The following is a 15,383-nucleotide window of genomic DNA, read 5'->3' as shown; positions in this document are numbered from 1 at the left end:
TCAAAATATTGGGCCAAACAGTTGGTTTTTGTAATGCAGCTACCATATTCTCACAAAAAACTAACCAGGACATACCCAAATTAGGAGACTTTCTTCCTTTCTTCTTTCCTTTCTTTCTTGCATCTGGGGGCAGGAGAAATGGCATCAGGCGGAGGTGCCAACTTGAATAAAATATTGTGGGGGCCCAGGTAAGCCCCACCCCACATAATTGATCACATAACACAGTGCACACACACCATTTGAATGGGAATACCCATTGGAGGGGTGGTCCCCTCATATATTTTATTGTGGGGCCGAAGCCCCTACAGCCCCTAGGAGTTGGCTCCTATGGCATCAGGGTCAGTGACCCCTTCCCTCATCTTATGAACATATTCAATAATGATTGATTGATTGATTGATTGATTGAGATGTTTGCATCCTGTGTTTCCACACAGCACTTAAGCCAGCTTACAACAATACAGTGCTGGGGAACCTGGGACCTTCCATGCTGTTGGAGTCCAACACCCATCATCCCTGCTCACTGGCTATGCTAGCTGGGGCTGATGGGAGTTGAAGGCCAACATCTGGAAGGTCAAAGTTTCCCCATCCTTGACTTAAAACCCCATAATGACCCAGTTTGCCCTTGGCTACAGCTCATGGTTAGTGGGGGGGGGGGGGAGAGGTTTTCCAATATTATTCCATTAATAGCCGCATTATAACAATGCCAATTTAGCAGGGAGAAAGATTAACCATGAGTCCCAGTTTGGATGACAGTCTAAGCCAAACAGTGACTTACTGCAGCAAAAAAAAAAAAGGAAAAAGGAAAAAGGACCAGGTAGGAGGAGCAAGTCAACTGCAAGCTCCTTGCCAGGAGCCTTCATGTTTGCATGGTCTCACTAAGCCAAGGTTTGGCTTAGCCTGTGAACCAGCTCAATGCATTTCCAGGGGCTGCAAGCTAGAAGCACGACTCCACCCTCCATCCAGACAAGCTGAAAACATTAAAATGGTCCAATGATACATTCCAGCTAGCCAAAGGCACTCAAAGAGAGCACAGAGCAGGGCCTGTGTGTTCTGGCATAGCCTGGGAGAGTTTTGAGGGCCAGAGAGGCGTGGAGGTCTGCATTTGGTCTCTGGGCAGGAGATTCCCCACCCCTGCTCAAAATGCATGAGAGAAAAGGCTGCCTAAGAAGTGGCTGGAGGAAGCAGCAGCCAGTTGTGGTGGTGTTTGCTGGCTTGTATTATTTAAGCTTCAAAAACTGTACATCAACGTTCTTTAAGTGCCTGAGATGTCTGATGTACCATTTGGAAGGGGAGGAGTTTGCGGAGGGTGGGGGGGAATACTGTAATGAATATTCAAAATGAAGCATGTCGACATCAGGCATCTGATGAAATAGGTGCTTGCGTACAAAAGCATATGCCACAATATGCATCTTAGTCTCTGATGTGCCACAGGACATTTTGCTTTTAATTAAATTTAGCTCCTTCCAATAGAACAAATCTGGATTGAAAATCTTCCTAGAATTCTATCTGCTTTGCAGTTAACATTCTTATGTGCTTTCACTGGATATGCAAACACAGTAGCGTGGATCACACAGCCAAAGAGCAAAAGAAAACTATCAGGGTGTCTCATAAGAATCCACAAGAGTTATGAAAGTGACCCCAGTATGACTGCAACATTTAGCTGATGGTTGACTAGAGTGTTCAATTAAAAAAAAAATCTATTTAAAACATGCCTCTGATTAAATCTGCAACATTTCTAAAACAATTAAGTTTTAAATATAAATGCATATACCAAATGCCTTTATTGAGGGCATCACCTTACAAGAGCCATTTCTTTATTTGTGTGAGAAAAAGGAGAGGGTGCTTCTTCTCACATGGTGTACCTAACCAAAGATATGCTGATTTTACTGACTGTTCATACAAATTTTCAATCAACTCAGATTTCATATGTGTTTGCAGGGAAGTAGAGGGAACAATTAATTACAGGAATTCATTTGTGGGAGAAAATGGGAGGGGAATTGATTTGGAATCTGGGCTAGTCATTGGAAGATCACAAGCAGAGTATATGTCCTCTGTGTTGTTAGCATCTTCTATCCTCCATGAGTTTGTCTAACCCTTTTCTAAAAAGCCATCTATGCTAATGACATTCTCTCCAGGTAACTGCTGTGGTCAGCATGGCCAGCCAACTGCACAGATGGCATAGGTTAAGCATACCATTTGCCATGTGGATTGGTGGCACTCTATCAAGATTGATTGTCAAATTCACAGCCTTATAGAAACCAAAGGTTATGCAAGGCTAAAGCATCCCATGCATCCCAGACTGCAGGGATCAGCAATTGCAAAACCATGTTCCTGATGTCTACTGTAAGATCCAGCTGGATGAGCTCTAGGAAGGCTCCACCAAGGAAATTTCTGGGCATTTGAAGAGGGATGGAGAGCCTGTGGTATGCACAGATGTTGTTCGACTCCTATCAACCTCTGGCAGCGTGGCCAGTCCAATAATATCTGGAGAGCCACGGCTTCCCCATCCCTTTGTTGAATAGTTTGTTTAAAGGTAGGGTTCATTATTGTTCCACAGGGTGTGTACCACTTTAAGGGCCAGGGTGCATATCCTGACCTAGTTTTTGCAGGTGTGTGGTGGTGTAACAGGTGCTGATAGGCCACTGTGATTAGCTGTGTCAGCAATCATGTTTGCTAAATAATGTGCTTTACTCTGTACCTTACCCCCCTGGTGGATGTGGGTGATGATTATAGACACTACGTAAGATATATGTTTTAGGAGTTTTTGTTATTAAACCTTGCAAAGATCTCTTTGCATCTCTTCAGTGATTCCATCTATGTGGTCTACTCTGCACGCACTCTGTGGCATGTTAGAAATGCCCAATACCCTTAACTAGAAAGGCGGATAGGAGGGAGAGGCTAGAACAAGATAAAAAAGTAGACAAGGAGATATGCGCAATGACCCTAGGAACTATATCATTCAGGTGTACACCCTGGAGCAGATTCAGACAATTCAGCCAGGAACAAAGATGGAGACACTGCAGAACTCTAACCCCAAGCATCCAAGCATTCTACTTTTCCTTATCCAACTCATGCTATTAAATGTCTGTATAACCTAACATTTGTGAGACATGAGTGGCTGGATATAGTTCAGAGGGAAAGACTTGTTATGCAGGGACATGACTCCCAGGCTGCAGAAGGAACTATCAGAGGCTCATCCTACTACAGCATTCATGAGCTTCTCAAGTTTGATTAAAACTCTCAGGCCTTTGGAGGAACCGAGTTGTTTGATCACAATCTGGTGTTTTACTGCTATTTGTTTATAGTGGTTTTGTTTTACATTTTATCCTGTATTGGAACATGTTGCATTGTATCATGTTTTTTTTATGTTTCTAGACTGTTGTGGAAAACTGCCCTGGGTTTACAATGTAATGAATTGAAAAGAGAGAGGGAGAGAGAATAAAGCTTCCCCCCACACACACACACACACAGAGAGAGAAATTGATTGATAATCAACTGGTAATTGATTGATAATCTAACCCTTAGAATCTCTTCTGAGAGATGTTTTGCTTTGGGGCTTCCCATAGGCATACGGTTGGCCACAGTGTGAACAGAATGACGAATTACCGGTAGATCATGGGTAGACAAACTAAGTCCCGGGGGCCGGATCCAGCCCAAATCCCTTCTAAATCCGGCCCGCGGACGGTCCGGGAATCAGCGTGTTTTTACATGAGTAGAATGTGTCCCTTTTATTTAAAATGCATCTCTGGGTTATTTGTGGGTCATAGGAGTTCGTTCATATTTTTTTTCAAAATATAGTCTGGCCCCCCACAAGGTCTGAGGGACAGTGGACCGGTCCCCTGCTGAAAAAGTTTGCTGATCCCTGAATTAGATAAACCTTTGGTCTGATCAAGCAGGGGTCTTAAATACTTATGTCATCTTACCTGGTTATCTGAGCAAAGCACCTTCTCAAATATTGATGCCCTTGTCCATTGAGAACTCTAGTTCAGGTTCTCCTAAGTATTCCATCAGCTGCAGATATACATCTTGTCGTGGCCAGTGGATGCTAGTACCCACTGGGTTTGGTAGGGTGGAAGGCAAGAAGACAGACATGGGGTGGAGCCAGAGCCAGTAACAGAGAGAGCCACATTCTGACTGGTTGCACATAAAGATACAAGCAGGTGAGGGTGAGGAAGAACAGGTTGGTAAGGCAGTGCCCTGTTTGCCCTAACAGATCAGCTTCCACTGGTTGTGACCTTCAACTTTTGGAATCCCCTTGCCCTTAAGAGTAACATTTGCCAACCTTAATTGTGTTTCAGTGCCTTTTAAATACTTATTTTGGGGTCTTTTTCAACACAAATTTGCTGATTTACAAAACTTATGTTAATATGTTTTTATACTTTTCTGCAATTTGTTTTTGATATTCTAAGTTGTTTAACATGTAATATCTTAATATCTTTGGTAAGCCCCCCTGGCATTTGAGAATAACAGGTGTCATATAAATGTATGAAAGAAAGAAAGAAAGAAAGAAAGAAAGAAAGAAAGAAAGAAAGAAAGAAAGAAAGAAAGAAAGAAAGAAAGATTATCAGTGCATCCAAACAGCACACTCAGCTCAAGATGTCATTATTCTTATTTTAATTAAACAGAAATAGATAATGTAATCTGTTGGGTGCCAATGCAGAAACTGGTAGGAAAGCCCTCCTAATGCAATGGAACTGTATAACGCTATGAATTTAATAATAATTCTTGGATGATGGGTGGAGTGTGTTTTTACTAAATGCTTGTATTTTGTGTCTTGAAAGCCTTGTAAATCTTTTGTCTGTGTTATTAGGCAGGCGATGCTTTAACCTTAAATAGTATTTTCATTTCTCCTAAAGGAATATTTGTCCTTGCACAGGAGAACTTCAGCCTGATAGAGCTATCACCTGTCTACTCTATTTCCTGGCAGGTTTTTGCAAATGCTGCATTTTGTGTCAATGTGAAGGTGACATTCAGTGTCAGGTGTTTTAGGTGGAGGAGAGATTAAAGCTTGATAAACAGAGAAAAATTAATCCTTTCAATGTGAATGTCAGCGAGAGTAACTCCCACGTTGCTCCCACCATATAGTTTATGCCAAGAAGAGAGATCCTTAGAACAAGCGGCCATTGATCAAAACTGTGAGGGGTCCATTCTAGACAAAATCAAATGAGCAAATGTTTGCATTTCATCCTCTGCCAGTCCTGGTGTTTCTTCCCTTGTCACATCTTTAAGGTGTGTGATAAACCAGGGGAACACATGATCTAATCAGCTGCAAGGGCTGATATAATATTCCACATGGATTGACTTTCAGTTCCAATATCACTAGCTCTATTCCAAGAGCTAGAATTCCCTGCCTTTTTAATTCCAATTATTTTTGCATATTCTAAAAATACTCCTTTCAAAACAAAACAGGGGTATACCACCCCAACACCACCACTAAGAAACAAAGTGGTTAGGGAGCCCATGGAATAGCCCTGGGATAGTCAGAACATGATGGGAGTTGCTAACCTTCTAGTACATGGGTTGCTAATGTGGTGCCCTCCATAAGTTGCTAATTGCCAGCTGCTACTAGCATGGCTAATGGAAAAGGATGGTAGGAGTTGGAATCCAACAACTGGAGGGCAACACTTTAATTACCCATGTACTAGAAGCTCGGGGATTTGTCTAGGAATGGATTTGCACTGAAGTTGTTATTCGCATCCATCAATGGCATGCACCCCCAGAGGTGAAGTCAAACTGCTGCATTTGCAGCACCGAAATGACCTCCCTGGCACACAAGCCTGGGCAGTGTACATGGTGGTCCTGGGGTGCCCAGGTGACAAGAACTCCCTCTCAGCCTCACTGATGTGGTCCAAAGGAAAGCAGATCAATACATTTGGCACCAGTTTGGCTGCAGGAGTTGCTGGAAGAAAGCATACAAGGCACCATCCAACTGTCTTAGGGACTCCACTCAGGATTTGTGTAGGGTTTAGTCCTTAGTCTTTTCTTCTCCCAAAGATGTCCTGCAGAGCAATGAAGGTTCAGGATCAGAGTTTTCCTTCTCCAAAAGGAGGTACCTTCCCAGGTTGATGAGCCCCTTCTTCCTCACTTTCATCTACAGCACACACAGAAACCGCCTTCTTGACTGTTGGACCCACTATTGGTTCCATCTGCTCAATCTCCCAGAGCCTTCTCCATGCAGCAGAAGTTCCTATGTCACTGAGGGTTTGAGAGCCATTGCCTACCCTCGCCACATTTAGCCAGCCAGTCAAAGCCATTCCCAGGGTGTGGCCACTGTTGCATTGTGACAGGTTATATGAGCCACTGGTGAGAGCTGAGTGCATGGTGAGAACCAAAGGTGGAACCAGAACCAGAAGTACTACTACTATTCCCCTAACACCCTGTGCATAGGAAATTACAGCAAAACAGAAACAGGCATGGATCAACTTGCTGCAAAACTGTATGTGATGAGGCAGTCAGCTATGTATTTACCCCATTCACAGATGAAATGGGTTGGGAAGCCATACTTTAAGACAAGGTCTTCTGGCCTGGGGGCCTCTTTCCCTCAAGGCTAACCTCCCAGGAACCAGATGCCACAGCAGTGGGTGGAGAAGACAACTCTTACCTTTGTACAGTAGCCTACAGTTCAGGCTTCCTCAACCTCAGCCCTCCAGATGTTTTTGGCCTATAACTCCCATGATCCTTAGCTAGCAGGACCATTGGTTGGGAATGATGGGAATTGTAGTCTCAAAACATCTGGAGGGCCGAGGTTGAGGAAGCCTGCTACAATTCAACCACACAGAGATCAGAGGTTTCTGCATGTACAACAAGAGATGTTATTGCAATTCAAGGACATATGCCAGCCAGGCAAAGGAACTGGAGGAAGGTGTGGAGCAGGACCCATGAGGATGTGCCCTGGGTAAGGTCCTAAGAGTGTGAAAGAGTGAATTGGAGGGTCGCAGGAACTCTGGCAGTGTTTGCACCATGCCAACCTCACTGATCCCCACCCTCCTGGTATGCTACAGAGACGGCAGTAACAGGAGGTCAGGTGAAATGTGCTGCCCCAGCTTGCCACTCACTACTGGAGGGACTCAGCAAAACTGGGACCATGGGGTTTAGGGATGGGTAATTTTCCCCATGTGCTGCGGTTCTGTTGTACCCCCTTCCTCTTGGTACCATTTGAATCTTTCTTCCTGGGGCTAGTGTGAGCTTCAAGGATAAGATGACACACACACACACACATAGAGGGTCATTTGCAGGCATATATTATGCAAACCAAATTTAATGCTATGCAACCCGAAGCTAAGGACTAAAGAATTAAGCAGCTACATCTTTCTGCTCGTATGCTTTTTAATTCTTTTTCAAAAAAGAAAAAATTACTTTAGCTGCAGCTTTTTGAAATAATAAAGAAAAAAGCCTTTGATTCTACTCAGCATTGACTGAGGCCAAATGACTATTTAAGACCTTTTCAGTCTGTTCACCTTTGGGGGGGGGGAATTAATTATGCGCCAGACATAGCTCATTCTGCAAAATGCAATAGTAATCTTTCCTGCAGAGAAAAGGCTTAGTGGAGATGTTATTGTCTCAGCCAGCCCAAATAGAGGATCCACAATGAATGTTCAGAACAGAGCACTTCTCAAGTTTCAGGCTTTCTTCACAGGAGTAACCTTAATGCATGGCTCTGCCCTACTTTATTCAGGGATGAGGAACCTGTGGTCCTCCAGGTACTATTGGACATCATCTCTCATCCGCCTCAGCCAGCATAGCCGCTGATCAGGTATTATGGGAGTTGTAGTCCAAGAGCACCTTATCCTTGCTCTGGAAATGAAAGGACCAGACTTTTATTAAGGGAAAGAATATACCATTAAAAATTATCCTAGGCAGTGTTGCCCAGCTGAGAAATTGCAGTCTGTTTCACACCCAAGAGGGAAAGCAATCTAGATGGCTCAGTCGGCAGAGCAGGAAACTCTTAATGTCAGGGTCGTGGGTTTGAGCCCCCCATTGGGCTAAAGATTCCTGTATTGCAGGAGGTTGGACTAGATGAGCCTTGTGGTCCCTTTCCAACCTACACTTCTACGATTCTGTGAATGGCTCCTGTGGTCCTGAGCATGGCTGTGCTCAGTGCTTTTCTTCTAGAAAAAGGTGCCAGTACTCACTATGAAGTTGTTACAGTGTGCCCCACTTTTAACCAGTGCTTTTCTTCTAGAAAGAAAAAAAAGATGCCAGTACTGCGTACCCTTGAGTACCCGGTGCAGGGGAGCACCGGCTGTGCTTTTACATAACAAACAAAGAGGTGCATTCTAATTTTGTTCAGTGCAACTCACTACATCTACCAGTGCAGAGCCTGCTTCACAACAGATAGAATCTAGCAGGATCCATCCCTCTGCCCCAGAGGTGTACCTAGGCTCCTTTGTGCCCTTGGCAAAGAGCTGTATCAGAAGCGGAAACAGACCATGGACCAGAAACACAGAAAGTTTGTTTTTCATTGCGTTTTTTGCCCAGCAGTGGCTTCCTCTGCAACCATCAGGGTCAGATCTGCTCTGCCTTCCCTCCTCTGCCACTACCTCCTCTGCTGGCATCTTCACGAAAGCATTTCCTGGGGGGGGGGGGGGGGGAGATGCTACAGCAGAATAGGGCTATGGGCATATTAGCAGTTTGACACACAACAAGGTCATTCCACCACCCCCTGTGTTTCAAGCTGTGTTTTCATGTTGATCTACACACCAGAGAGGGGGCAAGGATGTATTCTCCCAATGTGCATCACTCAATTTGTTTCCCCACCCCTGCAAACCCCCTGAACTCCAAGTAAACAAAGCTGCCATCTGGGCATGTGCAACAGCTACCTTAAATGAACACACCTCAGCTTAACTGCATGTTTTCAAAACAGTTGGAAGCAGGTTTGAGGGGAAAGACATCAAACAGCAATATTTCTCAAGAGGTAAAAGGTAAAGGACCCCTGGATGGCTAAGTCCAGTCGAATTTGACTATGGGGTACGATGCTCATCTCTGCTTTCAGGCCAAGGGAGCCAGCATTTGTCCATGGATAGCTATCTGGGTTATGTGGCCAGCATGACTAAACTGCTTCTGGTGTAACGGGACACCGTGGTGAGTGTCAGAGCGCACAGAAACACTGTTTACCTTCCTGCCACAGCAGTACCTATTTATCTACTTGCACTGGTGTGCTTTCAAACTGCTAGGCTGGCAGAAGCAACAGGAGCTCACCCCATCACACGGATTTGAACCACTGACCAATTTGATCAACAGGCCCAAGAGGCTCAGTGTTTTAGACCACAGCACCACCCACGTCCCATTTCTCAAGAAACTACAGGACACATGTGGATTTTGGCTTATGGTCCTGTGTATGCAGCTTCAAACACCAGCTGTAGCAGCATGCTGGAGCTGGAGTAAACGGTAATGTGTACATAGGCTAGGTCTTTATTTTGGTTCTGATCAAAAGCAAAATAAAGCTGTTTCTTAAGTAGGTTAATCCTTGTGGATAAATTCTGTTTGAGCTAACCAAGAAATGAAAACCCTTCCAGAATTCTGCTAAGCCCCAGTGCCGATGCTGATGAAGACACCGACGGTGCGCAAACAGAGGAATAAACTAGAGACTATCACCTGAATACACAAAACTGCACTTGCTACTCTCTTGAGATGTCCGTTTTCTATGCACATATTTGCCTCGGAAATTTAAGCGTGCAGGAAAATTTACAGCCTAGGTTTACAGTGTGGATAAATGCTTGAATGTTTCCAAATCTGGAAAGGCATCACGAGACATTAAATTGACAGGCTCTGTGAGATAATTTTTAAAATAAATAAATACAAATGAATACAAGGAAGTGGATCTGCCAAAGCATTCCCATCAGAATGAGTTAGGTTCGGTACAAAATGTACATTTACACTTGACAGTGAAAGACAGCTTTGATTACCAAGGCTTTCGTGTAGGTAGGTAAAAACATAGCTATATATAATAAATCCAGCGCAACATTCAAGATATATCTCGCTGCTGTAATCAAGGTAGAGTGCAGAGAAAAGCTATCTTAAAATGAGCCAGCATTATCCCTAATTTAACAGCAAAGTTGGTCAACATGCCTGTACATTCACACCTGTTTCTCGGTTTCTAAGAAGGAAACTGGCTTAGAAACCAGATCCTGTATTTACTGGCAGCGCTTCTAATTCCAACAGTATATGTTTATGAATGCTTTCTCAATGAGGTTTACTCCATAGTATGCATGCCCAAGACTGCAGCCTAAATGTTGGAGCTGGCTGGATTCACTGCTGAAGGAGAGACACTCTGCACATGCTCAGTTGCTTTAAGAACATGTGGGCTCCAACTACCAGCCCATTTCAATTTCATTGTTCTGTATGGGACAATGACAATAGAGATAGTGTATCTAGTCTGGCAACCACTTCTCACAGTGGCGAACCAGACAGCAGCGGAGCAAGCCGATTGGGCACCTGGGGCACCGCACATGCCCTGTGCCCAGGGGCGGGGCCAGCCAGGGCACGACACTCCGCAAGACCTCCAAGGAGTCTGCCTGCCTCCTCCCACTCAGCCGCCCTACAGCTGAGGGGGAGGCAGCAGGCGGACCATTTGGGGCAGTGCAGAGCCTATGGGTGCCCAAGCCACTGTGTCACTCCCAGGAGAGATGCGTGGCTCAGGCGCACTGCAGGCCCCGCAATGGGTGCTGCCTGGCATTTTGTCACCCCTCTCAGTGGTGACACCCGAGGCAACCTGCCCCCCCTTCCTCCACCCCTGCAACCAGATGCCTTGGGGAGCCTTGCAACCTTGCCATTTTATTCCTGCCAGTCCCCAGCATGGGAAACAGGTGAGCTTTGAGTGACCACTTCAGGTATGCAGGTATTCTTCCAGTGTTAGCTGGATAAACCTTCAGTTTTCCTTATTTATTTATATGGCAATGAAGTGAGCCATAATCCAGTGCAACATTGCCACCTTGTGGGATGTTCCAAAAGTTACTGCAATAGTTGGGAGAAACAGTGCAAAATTCCCGCCTAACATTGCAAATCCCAGCAGCACTTGATTAATCAGCATCCTGGGTTTAATCAAGTCACAAAGATTTCTTTGGTCCCAGTAAAGACATTGCCCTAACACAGACGGAGGATGACTGAGGTTCATTGGCTGGCAGGACATGCTTTCTATGCAGATAGTTCCATGATGAACCCAGGCAAAAGACTCCCTGCCTGAAACCTTAGCAAGCCACTGCCAGTCAGTGTATCTGATACTAAGCTAGATGCAATAATAATTTTACCCATTATAAAGCAGCTTCTTATGCACCTGGCTTTAAAGATGTTTCTTTATTTATTTACAACCAAATCGGTCAAATTCTTCCATTGAAAAGTAGTGTGTGTTCTTTTTAAATACTATTGATTGATTGTTTTTAATGCAAGGGAGGCTCTCTTTCTTTTTTTACAAGCAATAAGTAACGTCATAAAAGAAGTTATCACCAGTCATCTCAATTACAGAGATGGTGGGATGCCATGGAAAAGTTACAAGGGGAAAGGAGCCTTGAGTTTTGCTTCACATTGGTAAACTGCCAACCTATAGACCTAACTAAGCCCACGAGTTTCCCAGTAGTGATGTATGGAAGTGAGAGCTGGACCATAAAGAAGGCTGATCGCCAAAGAATTGATGCTTTTTAATTATGGTGCTGGAGGAGACTCTTGGACTGCAAGAGTCCCATGGACTGCAAGAAGAACAAACCTATCCATTCTGAAGGAAATCAGCCCTGAGTGCTCACTGGAAGGACAGATCCTGAAGCTGAGGCTCCAATACTTTGGCCACCTCATGAGAAGAGAAGACTCCCTGGAAAAGACCCTGATGTTGGGAAAGATGGAGAGCACAAGGAGAAGGGGAAGACAGAGGATGAGATGGTTGGACAGTGTTCGCGAAGCTACCAGCATGAGCTTGACCAAACTGCGGGAGGCAGTGGAAGATAGGAGTGCCTGGCGTGCTCTGGTCCATGGGGTCACGAAGAGTCGGACACGACTAAACAACAACAAGCCCACGAGGCTGCTGAGACCACTTGAGGCTGCTCACTTAGTCTCGACCTGATATCATATTTGCCATCAGGTGTGGGGCAGGTAAAGACACCAAGTGGGTCACAAAAAGAGGTTTGCGACCGATTGCTGACACCTGCACAGCTCTGTGCATGTCTCTTATTGCCTCTGAATCAAAAATAAGAACTGCCCAGAAGCAGAGCAACCCCATAGTGCCCCCCCACCCAACTAAAAAGCACCAAACAGTGTACAGATCTTCAAGCAGTGAGTTGAAGACCCACACACAGGTGGGTTGCAGCACCATCCTAGGTGGGTCACTATAATTTCCACCTTGTCCCTAGCTAAAGGAGGACCGTGTACCATGTTTCAACTAGGATGCATTCTGCCGGTGAGACACTCATTTTTTTTAGTTTGCCATGAGTGCAGCAACATGGCGGAAGAAAGGAATCAGCCTTTTTCAGCAAGATGTTTCTGCTTTTCTACAGCTATGCCTGTAGTGTGAGAGCTCTCTATGGAGCAGGGGCATTCTGTTTGCTTTCTAGTCTATTCCTCTAGCTTTCTGGGCTTCTCCTGCAATGGAATTTTGCTGGGAACTAGCATGGAGAAGTGTCAGCTGTGCTGGGGTAGCTTGATAAGCCATGACGGCAGCGATGGGGCCCGAGGGAGTGATGGCAGGGGTCTGGTGGCTTTGAGAGGAGACAGTTCTCAGGAGATGGGATTGCACATCATCCTCATCCCAGCAACTTGAAATAGGACTGTGTCAGGGGAAACGTTCATTGGCGGATGGATGACGGCTAACAGATCGAGGCTGGATCCTGACAAGACAGAAGTACTGTTTTGGGGGGACAGGAGGCGGGCAGGTGTGGAGGACTCCCTGGTCCTGAATGGGGTAACTGGGCCCCTGAAGGAACAGGTGCGCAGCCTGGGAGTCATTTTGGACTCACAGCTGTCCATGGAGGCGCAGGTCAATTCTGTGTCCAGGGCAGCTGTTTATCAGCTCCACCTGGTACGCAGGCTGAGACCCTACCTACCTGCAGACTGTCTTGCCAGAGTGGTGCATGCTCTAGTTATCTCCCGCTTGGACTATGGCAATGCGCTCTATGTGGGGCTACCTTTGAAGGTGACCCAGAAACTACAACTAATCCGGAAAGTGGAAGCTAGACTGGTGACTGGGAGGAGCCGCCGAGACCACATAACACCGGTCTTGGAAGACCTACATTGGCTCCCAGTACATTTCCGAGCACAATTCAAAGTGTTGGTGCTGACCTTTAAAGCCCTAAATGGCCTTGGCCCAGTATACATGAAGGAGCATCTCCACCCCCATCATTCTGCCTGGACACTGAGGTCTAGCTCCGAGGGCCTTCTGGCGGTTCCCTCACTGCGAGAAGCCAAGTTACAGGGAACAAGGCAGAGGACCTTCTTGGTAGTGGCACCCACTCTGTGGAATGCCCTCCCACCAGATGTCAAAGAGAAAAACTACCAGACGTCAAAGAGTAGAACTACCAGACTTTTAGAAGACATATGAAGGCAGCCCTATTTAGGGAAGCTTTTAATGTTTGACGGACTACTGTATTTTAATATTTTGCTGGAAGCTGCCCAGAGTGGCTGGGGAAACCCAGTCAGATGGACGGGGTACAAATAAATTATTATTATTATTATTATTATTATTATTATTATTATTATTATTATTAGCATTGAGGAAAATCCATATACAGTGGTACCTCAGGTTACATACGCTTCAGGTTACATACACTTCAGGTTACAGATTCCGCTAACCCAGAAATAGTACCTCAGGTTAAGAACGTTGCTTCAGGATGAGAACAGAAATCGTGCTCCGGCAGCACGGCAGCAGCAGCAGGAGGCCCCATTAGCTAAAGTGGTACTTCAGGTTAAGAACAGTTTCAGGTTAAGAACAGACCTCCGGAACAAATTAAGTACTTGACCCGAGGTACCACTGTATGGGGTATCTCAGTGAAAATGCATACCAGGTTACAAGTTGGGAGTCAGGGGTGAGTCTTGGGCCTGGCCCTGTTAAAGGTCAGTGTGTTTGGGGGGGGGGTTGATCTACTCCCTTGATTGTGTATTCATTTGTGTGGATATAATTGCATAAATTGGACTGGTAGAACAGATATGCATGTGTGAACTCAGTTTCTGGGCAGGAATCTAGCACGCAACAGTGGAATTTGTGTTGCAGCATTCCAGGCTTGTAATTATAATCAAAAGAGGAAGAAATAAAAACAGTAAAGACCTGATCCCGCTGTGATATGACCTTGCAGCCATAAATACTTCTTTTTTGAAAAAGAAAGCCATTTCTTGGCTTCTGCTTCCAAAGCAAAGTTCCAAATAAATGTAGAAATAAATCTCCCGAACCCTGCTGAGTGTTGGCACTGCAGATGGTAAGGGCTCTGGTAAGTGTTACAACTGAGAGGCTTCTCCAGATGAATGATAATTAGGCACTTTAAAGTAACAAAAAGTTCAGAAAATAGCATAGGCGTTGGGATGTAGAGAGTTGTATCATCCATCCTGCATCATTTCACAAAACAATACTGAAGAGAGGGCCCATAACACTCACACAACCATCTGTCATACAACAATGAAGAGGGCTCTGCAAACACAACATCACCAGATCCAAAGACCAGATCTGGGGTAGAAAGGAAGGGATCTGTGCCTCGGTTGCAACAAGCAAGAAACCAATGTTTGCTACATGTAATAAAGTGATTGTACAAAATTTGGGTTGGGAACATGGTTCTGTAGGTGAAATATACTCGGAGTTGAGAGCGGATTTCATGCTCTTTATTCAGCTCATAGTGGTGAGGAGGAATGGAAGTTCCCCCGGAATGTCTGCTTTATATACATTATTTACACAATGGGCACCACGTGATTGGCTAATTCCGGGATTCTCCTGCAGGCCAATCAGGTTGTGGATTCACTTCCACCTGGAGCAGGATTGGGTGGCTCCTGTGGACCAATCAGACTGCTGCATTCTGGGTCCTATTGTTCTAGGACCAATCAGACTGCTGTATTCTGAATCCCATTGTTCTAGGACCAATCAGACTGCTGCATTTTGGATCCTATTCCACTTAGTACATAACAGTAGGTTTCCTCCTTCTGGGCAAATAGCTTGGGAAAGCATTCTGGGAGGAAGGATTAATTGCTCCTCCCTCACTTCCATTGTCCTGATCCACAGCTACTAGTAGTGTTTTAAAAGTGGGAGATAACTATTTGCAAATCTGAATCATGTCTAGTTTGGTCCTTAGATATATTCTGCAACAACTGGAAAGGTATAACTCCACCAAGCTTGGCAAAAGTTACAGATAGGTAGCCGTGTTGGTCTGCCATAGTCAAAACAAAAAAAATTCCTTCCAGTAGCACCTTAAAGACCAACTAAG

This window comes from Podarcis melisellensis, assembly GCF_964234715.1.
Source record: "Podarcis melisellensis genome assembly, chromosome: 6".
In the NCBI taxonomy this organism is placed as follows: domain Eukaryota; kingdom Metazoa; phylum Chordata; class Lepidosauria; order Squamata; family Lacertidae; genus Podarcis; species Podarcis melisellensis.
The sequence above is the reverse complement of the archived record's forward strand: the minus strand, read 5'-3'. Positions refer to the sequence as shown.